The sequence below is a fragment of the Lissotriton vulgaris genome, chromosome 1_1, assembly GCF_964263255.1.
Source record: "Lissotriton vulgaris chromosome 1_1, aLisVul1.2, whole genome shotgun sequence".
Lineage (NCBI taxonomy): Eukaryota > Metazoa > Chordata > Amphibia > Caudata > Salamandridae > Lissotriton > Lissotriton vulgaris.
Window position 1 is genome coordinate 726,384,532 of NC_141685.1, and position 17,949 is coordinate 726,402,480.

Sequence of the window (17,949 nt, forward strand, 5' to 3'; positions counted from 1 at the left end):
AATCCATCTGTAGGACTTCAAAAGGCACAGTTGGAATTGCAAACCCTCCTGTTGGAGTTTGCATTCCCTTTTCAGGATTATACTGAGGACAGATCAAACAAGATTGACCTATCCTTTTAGCAGTGCCTGAAATATCAGGATGATCCCAAACTTGCATAAGTAGCTTTGCTATTGAGGATGCCCTAACATGTGCCAGCCCATGTGCAATGTGAATCGGAGGATATAAGTAGGCTGAGGGCAACTTCAATTTAGTCATTTCTTTATTCCTCCAGCAGCCATCATCATTCAGTGACCTCTCCTTAGACCATTGGTCTAATTCATCAGCAGAGGCAGATTGTTGCATGTCCAGCTCCTCTTGCCTGGCATTATGCAAGTGTTCAGATTGATACTTCACTACATACATGGATGTGATACTTCGCTGCATTGCAATCTCACGAGCTGTGTAATCTGCAAAGGCATTTCCTGCCCCTATTCCATCAGTCACTTTCTTGTGTGCACTACACTGAACATTTGCCACTTTCTTAGTGTAGGTTAAAGCAGTCAGAAGATTATGTACTATGTCTTCATGCACTACCTGTGTCCCATGTGAGGTAAGAAAACACCTTTCTTTCCAGAGGCGGCCAAAATTATGCGCCACCCCGAATGTGTACTGACTGTCAATAAAAATATTGACAAGTTAGTCTGTACTCAATTAACAGGCTATTGTCAATGCATTCAACTCAACAGCTTGGGCTGACTTCTGTGAAATACGAGCTGTGTCAACTACTGTGTGGTAATCGCATAGGTAGCAGATGTAGTGCCATCCGGCAACTTTAAGCATGAGCCATCAACCCATAATTCTCCATGAACACTAGAGAGAGGTGTATCTTGCAAGTCAACACATCCCTTTGTTTGTTCTTCAGTAAGACATATACAATCATGTAGCTCTTGTGACTGGGACTTAGTAACTGGGAATGGCAACAGTGTAGCAGGGTTTAGAGTCAAACATCTTTTCAACGTGATATGTGGGGCCAAGAGTGTCAATTCATATCCTATCAAGCGAGCACTAGTCAAATGCTGCTTTTTCGTTTGATTTAACAAAGCTTCAACTGAATGAGGTACAAACACTAGCAGTTTATGTGACAAGACTATTCCTTCACTCTGATGTATAGACACACCCATCGCTGCCACCGCTCGGAAACACCCAGGCAGCGCGAGAGCGACTGGATCAAGGACAGCTGAAAAATATTCACAAGGTCATGGCTTATCACCGTGTGTCTGTGTTAAAATAGGGAGGGCACAACCTTCCCTCTCTTGTATGAAGAGTGTAAAAGCATTAGTGTAGTCTGGTGTTCCTAACACTGGTGCAGAGCAAAGAGCTTTTCGTAACTGTTTGGAGCTATTCTGACATTCAGCAGTCCATGGGAGGGGCATCGGAGTATCAAAAGGGTCAACAAAGATTTAAAAATGTGTGAAAAACTAGGGATCCACTGCCTGCAAAAAGAAGTAAGACCGATCGGTGCACAAACATCTTTCTGTGTACAGTAGTATCTAAAATAGTCTGAATACGATCTGGTGTGAGTGCACTTCCCTCCTTAAACAGGAGAGGACCTAGATAGGTACCTGCTGTCTACAATATTGCCACTTCTTCCATGAGACTTCATGATGATGTGATGCAAGAAATGATAACAATAACAGTATTCCTTCTTCACACTGCTCAGGGGTATCTGCAGCTAACAAAAACTCATAAACTCCTTTTGGTACAGGAAAGGAATCAAGCTGTCTTTTCAATGCCTCACTGTAGATACTAGGACTCTCTGTGTACCCCTGTAGAGCTCTACAGAATCGATATGATCTATTTTTCAATGTGAAGCCGAACAAGTAATGGCTTTCAGGGTGGATCGGTATCGAAAAGAAGGCATTCTTCAAATTGATCATAGAGAATGCAGTTGCAGTAGGAGGAACCATAGTGAGAAGGGTTGTTATATCAGAAACAACAGGGTATTGGGGCAACGCTATTTTTTTAACCTCCTGCAAATCAATGATGAACCTGTAAACCTTAGTTTCAGTGTCTTTTTTCAAAATAGGAAGGATAGGACTATTGCAAGTGTTTAATGGAACTTCTTCCACTACTCCCACTTTAATCAGATCTTAAACAATATGCACTAATGCTTCTTCACCTTCCCAAGTTATTTTATATTGGGATAATCAAGGTATTGAAACACCCTCCTTCACCTGAATGTGCACAGGTGGAAAAACCATTTGACCCACGTCAGTATCGGATCTAGCCCACAGGGCTCTAGGTAAGGATGCCAGAGTGGAGTCCTTTTTAACAAGACAAGATTTCTCAGCCACAATATAATTATCATTCAAAATAACATGACCACCTTTGGGAGAACAACGTATTGTGGCATGAAAATATTTAAGCAAATCGATACCCACAAAGTTGTCCGGCGTGTTAGAGGCAAGCAAAAATGGACATACTGCAGTGAATTTGTCAAGTCCAAATGTAAGTGGCTTTGAAAGCGGGCTAGGTGTCGGTGTTCCATCAAATCCTATAGAAGTAATCATCATGCCTGACAGGGTAACCCTAGAAACCAACTGTTTAGACAGAGGACTAATTAGTAGATCCCAAGACTTTAGCATCAACATAAGGATCCATTTGATCTACTGGCACCTCAACCGGTTCCTTACCCCATCCTAAGCATCCCTATGCATAGTCTGAATCTGCAGGACCATCAGCAGAGCAATCAGACATCTGGTATTAATTCTGTCTAGCAAAAGTATAAGAGTAATTTGATCCTTGTTCAACTGCCTCAAATGTAGGACACACTCCAATACCTCCCCTATCCCCTGTATTCCCTGGGCTTCCTCTCATACTACTGCAGCCTCGCTGGTACTGCTAACCTTACAAACGCGTACACTCAGAACGCTAATGTCCAGTCTCTTTACAGTAAGCACTAAGTATGGGCATAAAATCCGTTTCGCAGGCGAATTTGGGGATTTTTGGCAATTTCGCGATCTGCGAATCGATCAAATTGGCCCAAGAATCTGCAAATTCGCAAGCTACGAATTATTTTGCTTGGTCGCGCTTGAAAAATACAATACCGCGCGCGCGCCGTTGACTTACCATGATTCTGAGGCCGCAGAGTTGTTTTTCTCCCGGTTTGCATGTGCTGCGCCATTTTCGATCTTACTGCGTGAACGCGCAAGAGTTTTTTTAACGTGATTACGTTATCGCGGCTTGCCATCTTGCACAGCAAGTGTTTGACAACGCCAGTACATCATAAAGACCCGTGATCACGCATTGCAGGAGTAAACATTGCCGAACACGTAGATGTGGCGCGCAGCTGACTTCCAGCGGGAGATTTGAACAGCTCCCGTTCCCGAAATTGCAAAAATTGCAATTCTGCACAAGAAATCCACCGCATGAAGCATAAACCTTGTGAAAATGATGATTTTGATCAGATTAACTCCTCAGATTATCATTTGGCTGCACTTTTTGGTGCAGGAGTCCATTTTTTGGGGTGGGGTGGGAGGAAGGAAGTGCCCAAGAGTCTCCAGCATCCTGTTCCTGTCCAGCAGGTTCCTCCCAGTGCTTTTGATTTGGATGTGGAGCTGGAAGGATTACTTTTTGTGGCTGCTGGATATTTATATTTGAGGACTTTTTGGACTTTAAGGTTTGGATCACTTTTGGACTTGAGATTTTACAAGTAAGTTGGTGTTGTTTGTTTGGGGCATTGCAGTTGAGGCAACTACAGTTCTAAAACTTTTTTCACTATTTTAACAAAATATATATTGTGGGTAGCCACAGTATCCAGTAGGGCAAGGGTTAGTCATGGGTGCATGATACAAATGTTTCTTTGATTTTTTTAAAACTTAATTCTCATTTATGTCATGGAATTTTAGCTCACTGTTATATGTAGATTTTTTAATAAACCTTTGGGGTGCCTGTAAAGCCTCACTAGCCAGTAGGCCCCGGGGTAGTGAGTGGTGCATGGGCCTAGTCTTTCTGTGGGGTGTCTTGAATTTAAACATCATTGAGGGCATGGATGGCATTGGATTGTGGTGATTTCTTGAGTGTTTTACGACTTTTTGGGGCGTTGTTGGGGCCTGGCCATGTGGGTGGGGGCCATTTTGAGGCCTGGGACAGGCAGGGCCTGGCCATGTGGTGGGGGTCAAGGGACCATTTTGAAGCCAGGCAGTGTGCTCAGGCCTGCACCCAGTTTGTCTTGCTTTCAACCATTATGCCCAGGGGTACTCAGTGGTGCATGGGCCTAGTCTTTCTGTGGGGAGTCTTGAATTTAAACATCATTGAGGGTATGGATGGCATTGGATTGTGGTGATTTCTTGAGTGTTTTCCGACTTTTTGGGGCGTTGTTGGGGCCTCGCCATGTGGTGGGGTTCAAGGGGCCATTTTGAAGCCTGGCAGTGTGCTTAGGCCTGCACCCAGTTTGCCTTGCTTTCAACCATTATGCCCAGGGGTAGTGAGTGGTGCATGGGCCTAGTCTTTCTGGGGGCTTTCTTGAATTTAAACATCATTGAGGGCATGGATGGCATTGGATTGTTGTGATTTTTGTGTGTTTTTTGACTTTTTGGGGTGTATAACAGATGTTCCTCTGGCTTCCATTGCTTTTAGGTGCACAAGAGAACCACCAGTGCCAGGAAGAAGTCCTGCAGCGGTGTGTGCAGCACAACGTCACGTGACGTCAAGTGTGGCCACAGATAAGACAACTCTGCAACTTGTGCAACTACGGCCTGCTGTTCTGACATCTGAAGAAGTTGGCCCCAAAGAAAGGTGGCCGTAGCGCCTCAGTGAAAAAAGTTACCAGTGCCACTGCCAGTAAGAAGGTACAGAAGAAGCAAGTGGCACCACCTACCAAGGAGACTGGTGTGCCCACCAAAACCTTTTTTGGGAAAAACAACCTACGCCTGCAGCAGCAGCGGTGTCCGCTGGGGTCCAAGCTGGAAGCAGCAACTCCGCCTCATTGGGCTCAGTGCCACCACGCCAAGTTAGGTCCAAGACCATGAGTGCTGCTGCGGCAGCCACTTTGGTTGTTCAATCACCATCGACCAGTGATCTTGGATCATCACAAGAAAGTACCATCCAATCAACGTTGGGTATAACTCAGCTGATGAGTGTTCAACAACCACAGCCGCAACGACAACCACAGGTGCAACTAGTTCAAGCGCAAGTACATGGGCAAGGAGAGGCGCAAGTAGAGCCGCAAGGAGAGGCGCAAGTAGAGGCGCAAGGAGAGGAGCAAGGAGAGGCGCAAGTAGAGGCGGAAGGAGAGGCGTATGGACAGGTGCATGGAGAGGTGCAACTAGAGGTTCATGGAGTGGCACAACTGCCTACAATGCTTGTTCCTCCAGAAGCAGGGACACATCAGGTAATTGATATTCAAGAGTAGGTATCATCCAAAGAAGCCACTGCTCCTGATGATGATCCTTTGTCTTCCAGATCCCCAGCAAGAAAAAGGTCAAGGAGGGCGACTCCTACTACTACAAGTTCTTCTTCAAGCCCCCTTCTTCAAGCCCCCTTCATTCTTATGACCTTGATCATGATTGGAACCCAGCAATGCAGTCTGAGAGTGAGTCACGCCATGAGCCGACAAAGGTAGCTAAGCCTAAAAGGAAGGCTCCCGCAAGGCTTCGACTTATGGTTGATGACGACGAACAAGAAGTGGTGTCTTCTGCTGCTGATAAACAACAGTCTGACGATGACCCAGTCATGACAGTCGTCACTCCAGCCCCAGCGGGCATGCAGCAGGCAAACATTTTGACCCTATCCCTAATGGCTGCTGAGCGGGATATGGGCGGCGTAGCACTGGTACCACCACCAACGCAGTTAACTACAACGCCAACACGACCTACAGCTTCCATCTTTTTTAGTCAGAAGGGCCGGCATGGACCTCCATCCAGCTCGACCTCAAGTAGTGGTGCTATAAGTGAACAACAGAAATTAATTCAGCCACGCCCATCCTCCACTTCATCTGGCATTGAAAGTCAAAGTAGCACCTCCACCACCAGCAGACATCACCATTTTTACTGTTAGCGCAAAGGCGGAAAACATGGTCGTTTGTTCGATTTGTAAAGTATCCGTTAGTTGGGGTAAGCTTGGTACCAACTATAGTACCGGAGGCCAGAGAGGTCATCTCAAAAAACCCCACCCTATCCAGTGGTATACGCACCTAAGTAAGATCGAGGAAGCCCAACAAAGTAGAACTGATCCAAATGTATCCATTGACATTGCATCTGATGCTGACGAGGGGCTGATTGTGCAGGGGGGAAGTCAAGAATCGAGCGACATTTATTCTGGTACACCCAGTACCCCTGGCATTAGCACTGCAGTGGTAGCGCCCACACCCTCTACCCCTGTATGAGACACACTAAGAGTCTGGCAGAGATACCAATGCAAAAAACAACATCACTGGGCCTAACTGGTTTGAAGACGTCATCATCATCATCATCATCATCATCACGTAAAATTATCCAGCCCACCATTCGCGGAATGTTGTGGTCGGAGGCGCCATTTGGACGCAACCACCCAACAGTACGTCTGTATAACGTCTGTATAACGCAAAGCTGGCTAAAATGCTAGCGCCAGACCTTCTCCCCTTTTCTTTCGTGGAAGGGGTGGGGTTTCTAGAATTAGTCGCAACAGTCTGCGCTAAATGGAAGGTTCCTAGCCGGTCCTATTTTGCCAGAGTTGCGGTTCCAGCACTACATCAAGATGTGCTGGAGGTGATTGGGGCAGCTTTGCAGAAGAGTGCTGTTCACACTATCCACTTGACAACAGCCATGTAGACCAGTTGCCAAGCCCTTGAATACATGTGCATCACTGCACACTGGGTCTTTTTTGTAGGGTATTTTGCAGGGGTTAGAGACAAGTCAAGTGCAGTTGACCTTCAAGCTACTCGGAAACATGCAACATTAGCCATGTTTGCCATGGAGAAAACTCATACTGCAAAAAACATTTTGGAGGAGTTTAACAGTAAGGTCTCTGAATGGCTGCAACCAAGAAATCGCATAGTTGGTTATGTTTCCACGGATAATTGCAGTAATATAGTTAAGGCCATGCAGCAAGGTGAATATTTCAGAGTGCTGTGTTTGGCGCACTGTATAAACCTGGTTGTGCAAGATTTCTTGAAAACTGAAGACACAGTCAGGAAGTTACTGACCACCTGCTGAAGAATCTGCACAGATTTCAGCCATTCTTTTAAGGCCTGGAAGGAGCTGAGGAGCATTCAACATGAACGTAAAGTGCCAGTCAAAGGACTTATCCAGGAGGTGGCAACACGTTGGAACTCAACCTTTTACATGCTTGAGCTTCTGTCTGAGCAGTGCATGGTAATCAATGAGTATGTCTTTCATCTAGGTTCTACTATGAAAGACATGAGGCTAGAGTTGGAGGAATGGAATCTAGTTAAAAGCCTGACAGACATGCTTTGTCCTTTTGAGGTCTGCAAGGGTGAAGTCAGCAGGGAGGACTGATCTTTGGGCAAAGCTATCCCATTGTTGGTCATGCTAGAGCACCAACTGAAGGCGGTGTCTTCAATGTTCAGAGATGATGTTGAAAAGCAAGACGCATATCCGTTGGTGGAGAGGTTATTAAGCCGCCTACTTGCCATTGAAAGGCTTAAAAACATACATACAGAACAACATTACATTTGTGCCATGATTCTGGATCCACGGTACAAAAAGGCAGTGGCCAGCAAAGCATTCATTCCTTTTTATGAAGCAAATGTTTCAAAGTACAAACATTGGCTAGCTTTGTCAGCCACTCGGTTCGAAAAAGATCAGCAGAAAATTCAAGGAGCCGGCAGAAGTCCAACTGAATCAGCAGGCCATCCATCGTCAAGTTCCACTTCTGAATCTGTGGGTGAAGGGAGTCACTTTCCCTCACAGCCGTTAACAACACCAGCAGCAACTGTATCATCATCCTCATCTGCATCAAGGGCTTGCTCGTTCCAGTGCTGCGAAGGCCACAGATGGTACGCAAAGTGGAGCAACCGTGGATAACCTTGAGCTGATGGTGCAGACCTATCTGGATGACCCAACAGAGGTCTTTGTTAATACGAACCCATTGCTGTATTGGAACAGGAAAATGGCTCTATGGCCACTGATCACAAACCTGGCTCTAAATTATTTGTCTTGCCCACTCGCAAGTGTGTCTTCTGAACGTGTTTTCAGTGCTGCTGGTGCCATTGTAACTTCAAAAAGGACCCGCCTCTAGGCAAAAAATGTGGAGATGTTAACAATGATCAAGATGAATCAGCACTTGAGACCACCAGATTACAAAGTACGTGAATGCACGCAGGAAGAAGAGGACACCGACTTAGGTGGGGGAAGTTCTTCTCTGTTACCTGACCTACTCCTGTCTCAATTCATGGAGTTTGAGGACGAGCTCTACTTCCCTGACACCGAACCCTGAAAATGACTTCCTTTTTTTTATCCTTATTCACTTTTATTCCCGTGTGTCTTTCTTTGTTTTGCAACCTTTACCACAACAAAACTCTAATCACCTAATCACAACAAGTCCATAAGCAGCACTGTCTTCATCTTATATTCATTATTGATTTAAAGGTGCCACAGTCTGCATTCCTGAGGTTCCCAAGTTCACAACTCAATCATGCTTCTTTATACTCCTCCTCCAGACTCACCTTAACCATTTCCCTCAAGGCAGATGGATCGATTACGATCTCCTCAAGTGGGACTGAAATTACTGACTGACTGCATGCTTGCTGATTGCTGACAGAGTTACTTCTGCTATTGACAGGAGAGGCTGCCCTCTGGGCCCTAACTTTCCGAAGAAGATGCAGACAAAAAGTAGAACAGGTAATGAATAATTGAGAAGATGGCATGCAGTGGACAGCAATGGCTGTCTGGCTTTGATGAAACCAATTGCTGTTTGTTTTTTGTGCATGAAATGATGATTCATATGTCTTGTCTTAGTTATTATTTAATCTTTTACACAGTAATTGTAACTCATGTCAACAACTCTGTTTTTTTTACCTTGTTTAATTAAAATTGTACTTTAAATTCAGGGGCCACTATATTGCATTTCACAAAATATGCAAAATGTCCTTGGAGCGGACTCACTTGCCAATATACCATGATGATTGATTAAATAATATATCTTTTTCCTTTACAATCACTCACTGGGATGGATGGATCAGCAGCGTCGGTTTACGGAAGGACTATGGCCAATTCGTGAGTGGCAAACAGGTAAACCAGTCTACAACAACTATTACAGCAGGACTACATGTCTGTCTATTCGTGGTATGTATTGGTCGAGGGCGAGGCAGTGTACTGTTATTGTTATGCCAGGCAGAGTCCACTCCAGACAGCAGTTCATGTAAAATTGGGGCTATGTGGCTTGCTGCATACAATTAGATATGCTTTGTCTGTCTGACAAAGAGCCTAGGTATGCTACATCAGGTTGCTTCACTCAGTGATGCCTGCCTTGACCCTCTGCATGGCACTGCCTCAAACTTGGGGCAAACATCTGATATGTTTGCAAAATTTGCTGTTTTTCGGTATTTCGCAAATCTCGCGAAATTACCGAAAAATCGCAAATTCTTGAGCTGAACGGATTTTTGGCCCATGCTTGCGGCAGGGCCATGCAGACAGTCAAGGCAGGCACCACTGAGTGAAGCATCCTCCTGATGTAACATACCTAGGCTCTTTGACACAGACAGACAAAGCATATCTAGGGTTTAGGGTTCAGTGCGATTTACTAGGGTTTTTTGGGTTTAAGTTGGTATGGTCCACGGTGATTCTAGGGCTCGGGGCCCGATGCAGACTCATTCATAATGATGTTGGCAATGTTTTAGGGGGGGTTTGTTGTTCTTTGGTCCCGAATTGGCAGAATCGTGGCCTTTTTGGGTGTTTTGCAGGCGTGCGTGTTTGGGTGAAAACTAAGTGAACACTAGTTGTAGACCTTCTTCTACTTCTTTTCTTCAAAGAGCACAGTGGTTCGATTTTGTTCTGCCTTGCTGAGATTCTTGTGAATCGCTGGAACAAGTGACTGTCCAGGTAAGTTACAAGAGGATTGAAGTAGTGGAAGTGCTGAAAACAGCAATGTTTTGTGAACAGCGCAATTTGCCATGTTTTGAATATACCAGTATTGCATGTTTTTGGGGGGCTGTTTGGGGGTGTTCTTGATTTGTGGGGGTCTGGGAACACTGCTGGGATAGCATAATTATGATTGGAAGTGATTTGAAGAAAATCCATGTTGGGAAAGTCGAGTTAGGGCCTAGCTTCAGAGCGCGTTAGGACCGATGTTAACTGGTTGGCTGAAAATGTTCTAAGTATGAGTTTTTGCATTTTTGCTTTTTGCCTGTTTAGGGGTATTCTGCTTTTTTGCGGGTGGCTGCAGGGGTCTGGGGGCATAGCTCGGAAGGTCTAATATCGGAATCAAGTGTTTTGGACCAAATCCATGGTGAAAAAGTTTTTCCGTTTTTGCTCACTTGCCTGTTTTTGGGGTGTTGTTTGGGGGGCTTCTAGGTTATTGGTGGCGGGTTTTGGGGTCTGGGAGCACGGCTGGCACAGTCTAATTTGGATTACTTTTTTTTTCAGAAAATTCATGGGTGTCACAGTACAGGACCCCTGAGAGTGGCACAATAAGTGCTGCAGCCCTCAGGGGTCTTCTCTGGTCACCATGCCCTGGGTACCTAGGGTGCCATCTACGAGGGGCTGACAGGGGGCCAGAGATGCCAATTAGGTTTTAGTTGCAACTTAGTTTTAGGGAAGGAACACAGGCCCTGTGTACCTGGTTGGCAGGAACCCAGGGCACACTCAGTCAAAGCACATCAGCAGTTAAAAGAAAAAGTGGGGGCATACCAATGCAAGAAAGATGGCACTTTCTCACACACATTAAGTCCTGCACAGATATAAACAACTCATACCGGGCATGGTATCATGGTGCCTAGAGCATCTTTCCTTGTGGAAAATTATGCTGCTAGCACCTCCTCCACCTTCTGCCACGTATGTCTTATGTTCTATGGGGCTACAGTATTACCCCTAATCACCCCTTACTTTGCTAATCTTTGAGGAAAGCAAAACACACAAGATGATGGATGGAATGTTGCACAATGCGGCTTGGTGAGCAAAATAATGATGGATTAAACCCAGACCTGTGACTGGAGGTGAATGTTTTGCCATTGTGCAACATTCAGTCTATCATCTTGTGTGTTTTGCTGTTCACCCTATGTGGGAAGGGTATGCCCAGACGTGGGCCCCTTGCTCACTAAGCCACTGGAGTCAAGCTATCCTGGCAGAAGACGGCTGATAGCCAGAAACCAGTCCTAGGTTGCTTGATTCCGGTCCAGGGAAGACATGTCTTGGCTGTTCGGGATGGACTGTTCCCACGAGGCACAGGGTCAAGACTGATTTGCATATGGGCATGTCTCAACTGGGGTGGCTTGGTGAGCAAAATAATGATGGATTAAACTCAGATCTGTGACTGGGGGTGAATGTTTTGCCATTGTTTAACATTCCTTCCATCATCTTGTGTGTTTTGCTGCTCAACCTATGTTGGTAGGGTATGCCCAGATGTGGGTCCCTTGCTCACTAAGCCACTGTAGTCAAACTATCCTGGCTGAAGACGGCTGATAGCCAGAAACCGGTCCTAGGATGCTTGATTCCGGTCCAGTGAAGATATGACTTGGCAGTTCGGGCTGGACTGTTCCCATGAGGCACAGGGTCACGACTGATTTGCATATGGCCATGTCTGACCCCAGATATCTGCGAGGGGTTAGATGAATAAGACGATCACTCAGCAGCCATTTGAAAAAAAAATGATATAAATATATATATATACAATAACATAAAGTCTCATAAAAAAAACATTATATTATAAATTAAAACATTAAACAATGTAAAAGTCTTTAAACTTACATTTTCCACTCCAGTGATGCAACAGTAGGGAAAATGTTGGATAGCGGAGGAATAAAAATTAATATTCCCACTCCAGTGAGCGCAATAGTCGGGAAAGTGTTGGATAGCAGAGGGGTAAAAATTACCCTTCCCACTCCAGTGAGTGAAACAGTAGGGAAAGGCTTGAATAGCCGAGGGGTAAAAATTACTATTCACACTCTGGTTACTGCAACAGTAGGGAAAGTGTTGGATAGCAGAGCGATAAAAATTACTATTCCAACTCCAGTGAGCGCAACAGTAGGGAAAGTGTTGGATAGCAGAGGGGTAAAAATTACTCTTCCCACTCCAGTGAGTGCAACAGTAGGGAAAGTGTTGGATAGCGGAGAGGTACACATTACTATTCCCACTCCAGTGAGTGCAACAATATGGAAAGGGTTGGATAATGGAGGGCAAAAAATTACTCTTCCCACTCTGGTTCCTGCAACAGTAGGGAAAGTGTTGGATAGCATAGCAATAAAAATGATTATTCCCACTCCAGTGAGTGCAACAGAAGGGAAAATGTTGTATTCCAGAGGACTAAAAATTACTATTCTCATTCCAGTGAGTGCAACAGTAGGGAAAGTGTTGGATAGCGGAGGGGTAAAAAGTACTATTCCCACTCCAGCTAGTGCAACAATAGTGAAAGCGTTGGATAGCGGAGGGGTAACATTTAATATTCCCACTGGAGTAAGTTCAAAATGAAAAACAAACAAAATATCAACAACACAAACTATTTAAAAAAAACAAAAAAATGAAACATATATAAAAATAAAAAAATATAGAAACATTTTACAATGTTGAATAGATATAACAAATACCTAGAAATATTATATTAAATATATAAAAAAATAATTTACATGCAAATAACTAGTTTTAATTAGGAATTATTTATAAACAAATATATCAATTATTACATACATTTTTTTTTAATTTCCTACCCTATAACACCACACAATTCACAACATACATCTAAATGTAATTAAAAGTTTACCTCCATAATTAACATAATTAAGTATCAATTAAAGAAATATTATTAATTAAAAAACAAATCAAAACAGATAGAAATGTATTTACTCCCCAAGCGTTACCCCAAAAAAACCAAAGCCGACACAAAAACAAAAATAAAAAAATACCCTAATTAATTATCAATTGATTAATTATTATTAATGATCAACTAATTATTAATTAATGAAACATAAATGACTTTCCACCTAGTGAGCAGTCCACTAGGATCATCCTGCATCCCCCTAGAAGCCTAAAGAACTTTCAGCGCTTATTGCCCTGCGTGCACCGAAGACCACCACCACGGATAACCTCGAGTTTGCGAGGGAGAGACTAACGTTACGTACAAAACATACTATAAAAATAAAACCGAGTTTGAAGAAATATACTGGTCAAGTTACTGTTGAGTCACCTGTTGTCACCACCGAGAGTGTCCCTAGCCCCCCTCCCATGCCTACACGGGGGTATGAGCCCAACCTTGGTCAGTGTAAGGCTAGCACAAACCCTAAATTATTGTGTGCTTAGCCCCTGGTAGCTTGGCAAAGAGCATTCAGGCTAAACTTAGAGGTGATGTGTAAAGTATTTGTGCAACCCTTCTAACAATAAAACAGTGAAAACACCACACAAAAAAAGATTCCACAGCAAATTATTCAAATAGAGCTTAATTTAATAAATAAAACAAGACAAAAACTTCGAAATTTCAAACTGGAGATATTGATTTTCGATGTTTTTAAGAAAAATAGCACCAAGAAGCACAAATCAGTATTGAGGATATCTGGTTGTGGCAATGTGACGAGTTTAGGCTCACCGCCATTGAGAGCGGGTCAGCTACAGGGACCATGTTTGGCCATCTGATCTGGAGTGAACACTAAATTCTGCTCCACCGTAGGAATTCGCTGAGTTTTTACCCACTCAGCATTACGATTCTATCATGGAGTTCTGGCCAAACTCCACCAACTGCCTTGTGTTGGAGTTTTTTTTCATGTACGCTGAGAATTGGCTTTCCCTATCATGATTTTTGGGTGGTAGGAGGGCACCCTGCAACGTGGGGCTTTGTGACTGTTCACAGTGAGAAAGCTGCTGCTCGAGTAGAAAATCTACTCTTGCGCCAGCAAAAGCACCTCAAGAAGCAGCACCCTCTAGTGCACTGTGTGGTGCTGTTTGACCTGATATTTTCAGCCTGGAACACAGTCCCATTGCTAAATATCAGCACAAGCAGCACGCAGTATCAATTTGTACCAATCCGCGGAACTCACAAAGTTTTCATGTAACTCTACGCAATTCCACTGATTGAAACTTCACGAGTTCTGCCCACCCCTACTTATATGGCCGGGATGCCCGCCACCCCCTCCCAACACCAATTCCTAATGGGAGAAGACAGACACAGGTATGAACTTTTGGAAGGCGGGGGGGAGTTACCCCCCCCGGCCGTATTTATTAAAATATGAAACAAAATTTAAAACATTAAATAAAACGTTTCATGAATTATGTACAATTTTACTTTCATTACATTTTGCTGAAGAAATGTTCTTTGGCTAACCTTAACAGATCTCTAATACAAAGGTTTCCTAGCCGAGTCTAGCATCCTGAAAATGCATACATTCTAAATTAAAATTGTACATCCTAGCATTAAGGGCCAACGGCAAGGTCTTAACCGGTGTCAGATCCCTACTACCAAAATCCCGCCCTCGCGGTGTGAGTGGCGCATGCGCAGAGGACTTTACCCTCATTGCCAACTGTAACTTCCCTTGTCGTGGGGGCCCCCTTTCACTCGACGCCATCTTAAAGGTCGTCCGAGTTCCCGTGTGAGGTATCTGTAGGAAGGACAGCGTGGACTCCCCCCCCATCCCCACACTCTCTTCCGCCGGAGCGGATATCCGGCCCCCGGGAAATTCGTAGGAGGGGCATCTAGCCATCTCCCCCCTGGGAGGGGCCTTTGGCCATCTCCCCCTAGGCGACCCATCCGTAGTGGGTGCCGCCTCCCCGTGGAAGGGGCCAATGGCCGCCTCCCCCCGGGTGCTCCCATCCATTTTAGGTGGCGCCCCCCTCTAGGGACCTTGAAATTACTGCTCACCGATCATGACCTTACCGCCCGACCAAAAGATAAATACGACAGTTGTTTTACCTACTAGGGAAGAGAAAATTCGCCTAATCTGACACAGCCTTTGACGAGTCATCAACTTTCATTTCTACAAAGGGAGAAAAGTCCTAAAGCAGAAGACAACTTTATTACGTGAAATACTCCTTTACTTTTCTACAAAGGAAAAAAGGCCTATACACATCTTTTAATCCAAGGCATACATAAGTACTGAAGATGTGACTGCATCTCTTTAATACGATCAGATATCATCCACAACTTTATTCAAACAAACATTGCAATAGGGGCTGGTGGGTGGGTCAAAATTGCCGCTTGTTCCGTCGAGGGCTCACGAGCAACGAGTGGTGCAGCCTTCAGAGCACAGGAACAAGAGGACGCTTCTTCGGATTCCCGCTCTATTTATCCATCTGCTGGAGGGCGGGGACCCTCCTCAGGTACGCCCACTGGGCGCGGTCTTCCATGCGGGTGTCTAGGACAACCCCTCCTGGGCGGGAAAAGGCGCGCCCCGGCTACGCCACTTTGGGCACACCAGCCGAGCCACGCCTCCCGCCCAAAATGGTTTCCCGGGGGGATCGGGGCACCCATCCATATGTTCGGGAGGACCGAGTGGTCTCCCCTTTCCATATGGCAGGGATGCCCGCCACCCCCTCCCAACACCAATTCCCAATGGGAGAAGACAGACACAGGTTTGAACTTTTGGAAGGCGGGGGGGAGTTACCCCCGGGCCGTATTTATTAAAATATGAAACAAAATTTAAAACATTAAATAAAACGTTTCATGAATTATGTACAATTTTACTTTCATTACATTTTGCTGAAGACATGTTCTTTGGCTAACCTTAACAGATCTCTAATACAAAGGTTTCCTAGCCGAGTCTAGCATCCTGAAAATGCATACATTCTAAATTAAAATTGTACATCCAAGCATTAAGGGCCAACGGCAAGGTCTTAACCGGTATCAGATCCCTACTACCAAAATCCCGCCCTCACGGTGTGAGTGGCGCATGCGCAGAGGACTTTACCCTCATTGCCAACTGTAACTTTCCTTGTCGTGGTGGCCCCCTTTCACTCGACGCCATCTTAAAGGTCGTCCGAGTTCCCGTGTGAGGTATCTGTAGGAAGGACAGCGTGGACTCCCCCCTATCCCCACACTCTCTTCCGCCGGAGCGGATATCCGGCCCCCGGGAAATTCGTAGGAGGGGTATCTAGCCGTCTCCCCCCTGGGAGGGGCCTATGGCCGTCTCCCCCTAGGCGACCCATCCTTAGTGGGTGCCGCCTACCCGTGGAAGGGGCCAATGGCCGCCTCCCCCCGGGCGCTCCCATCCATTCTGGGTGGCGCCCCCCTCTAGGGACCTTGAAATTACTGCTCACCGATCATGACCTTACCGCCACAGGCCGGATAGTTGACCGACTATCCGGCCCCCCCACTTCTCCTAAAGGTCATGCTTCCTCAGACCCCTTAGCCATGCTATGAAGTCTCCTATGATTAAATCATTCCCCTCCCTGGACAGGTGAACCCTATCATTCAGATACATGTGATCACCCCGAATACACCCGTGAGGAATGCTATGCAACTGCGCGGAGCGAAACAATTTCCCAATTTTATTGTTGACCCTCTTCACTGAGTGGTTCAACGCTGACACTGAGAGACCCCCCCGCCAACTCTTCCTGGGGATCATGTGGGACCAGGCAATCGTGCACCCCGGGAGCTTCTTAGCCAACCAGCTAACTGCCGACAGAATGTGTTCTAATAACACTCGTCTTCCCAGTTTCACTAAGTCATTGCCCCCCAGGTGTACTATGACTACAGATGGCGGTGACCTTTGCCGCCCTAAAAGACCCTCCAAAAAACAATTGAAATTGGTCAAAACAGAGGCCGCTCTTCCCATGGAAGTTCACTCTGTACCCGTGTTCCCCAGATGCGTGAATCGCGTCACCTGCCTTGAATATGTCCCCGGTGCGCCTCACATATGAGTGGCCCACAACCCATACCACTCTCTCTCCAGCCGGTGATCCTCGACCGCTGGTCTATTGATGTTGGGTCGACTCCCAATTCCGCCCCGCGTGACAGGCTTGCGAAACCGTAATTCAAACAAAAGACAAGAAGCGTGAGTGCATGTCAATTGGCTTTTACAACATGTGCAATCGCACATACCTTTTGAAGCAATTCGAGGACCAATGGCCTAGTTGTTTCACTTCCTCCGCACTCTGACCCTGGGCCGTAGCCTCAGTAGCAGCCCCTATCTTAAATGAGTGGGTCCCAAAATCGCACGGGTCCATGCCCGCGGCAGCGATTGTAGGTGCTAGCACCCTCTGAAACTGAAATCTCGTCAGCGGGGTGCCATCATTGTGCCTAAGCAGGCTCCCCCCCATGTAGCCGTTCTCTGTGCCAAGTATTCCTCTAAACACTTTATCGGACAAGTGGGGGACCCTCGTGCGCGCTGCACAACAACACTATCTCCCATAGCTTCCTGGTCTGTCTTGGACCTGGCTATCGAGATTGCCATCGAATCACCCCTTATTCGTACGTGATCCCTGCACAAGCCTCCCTCCATATCCTTCTTGTTCCTCGTCACGAGTTCGCTTACCCGCATAGCTCCATGGAATGCCAAGGCGAAAGCTGCCCGGAACAGAACTGCTTCGAAAGGGGAGGAGCACGTCTCATCCAGCTTTGCTAAAAGCAGAGACAATCTGTCTAAGCCAGTCGGGCGCCTCGTATCTTGTTTGCTACCCTCGAGGCGTTGCCAGCCGCGGAGTGCCTTCCTAACCATAAAGGAACCCGTCGGGTCTCTTATGCCGTGTAGCTGTGCCATGAACGAAATGGCCGCCCTATGTCTATTGGCCGTTGCTGCTGATCGGCCTTCTCTGTGCAGCGCTACCAGGAACCCCAGGAAGGATTCCTCCTGACCCCAGCTCTGTCTCCCTGTCGGACCCAAAAATGTGCAGTAG

General features: G+C 45.9%; 1 protein-coding gene across 6 annotated transcripts in view; it reads left to right on the forward strand.

Moving 5' to 3' along the window:
* LOC147747718 (complement factor H-related protein 3-like) overlaps positions 1-17,949 on the forward strand; it is a 966,023-nt gene that overhangs the window by 655,113 nt on the left and 292,961 nt on the right. The gene's annotated exons all lie outside the window — the stretch shown is intronic.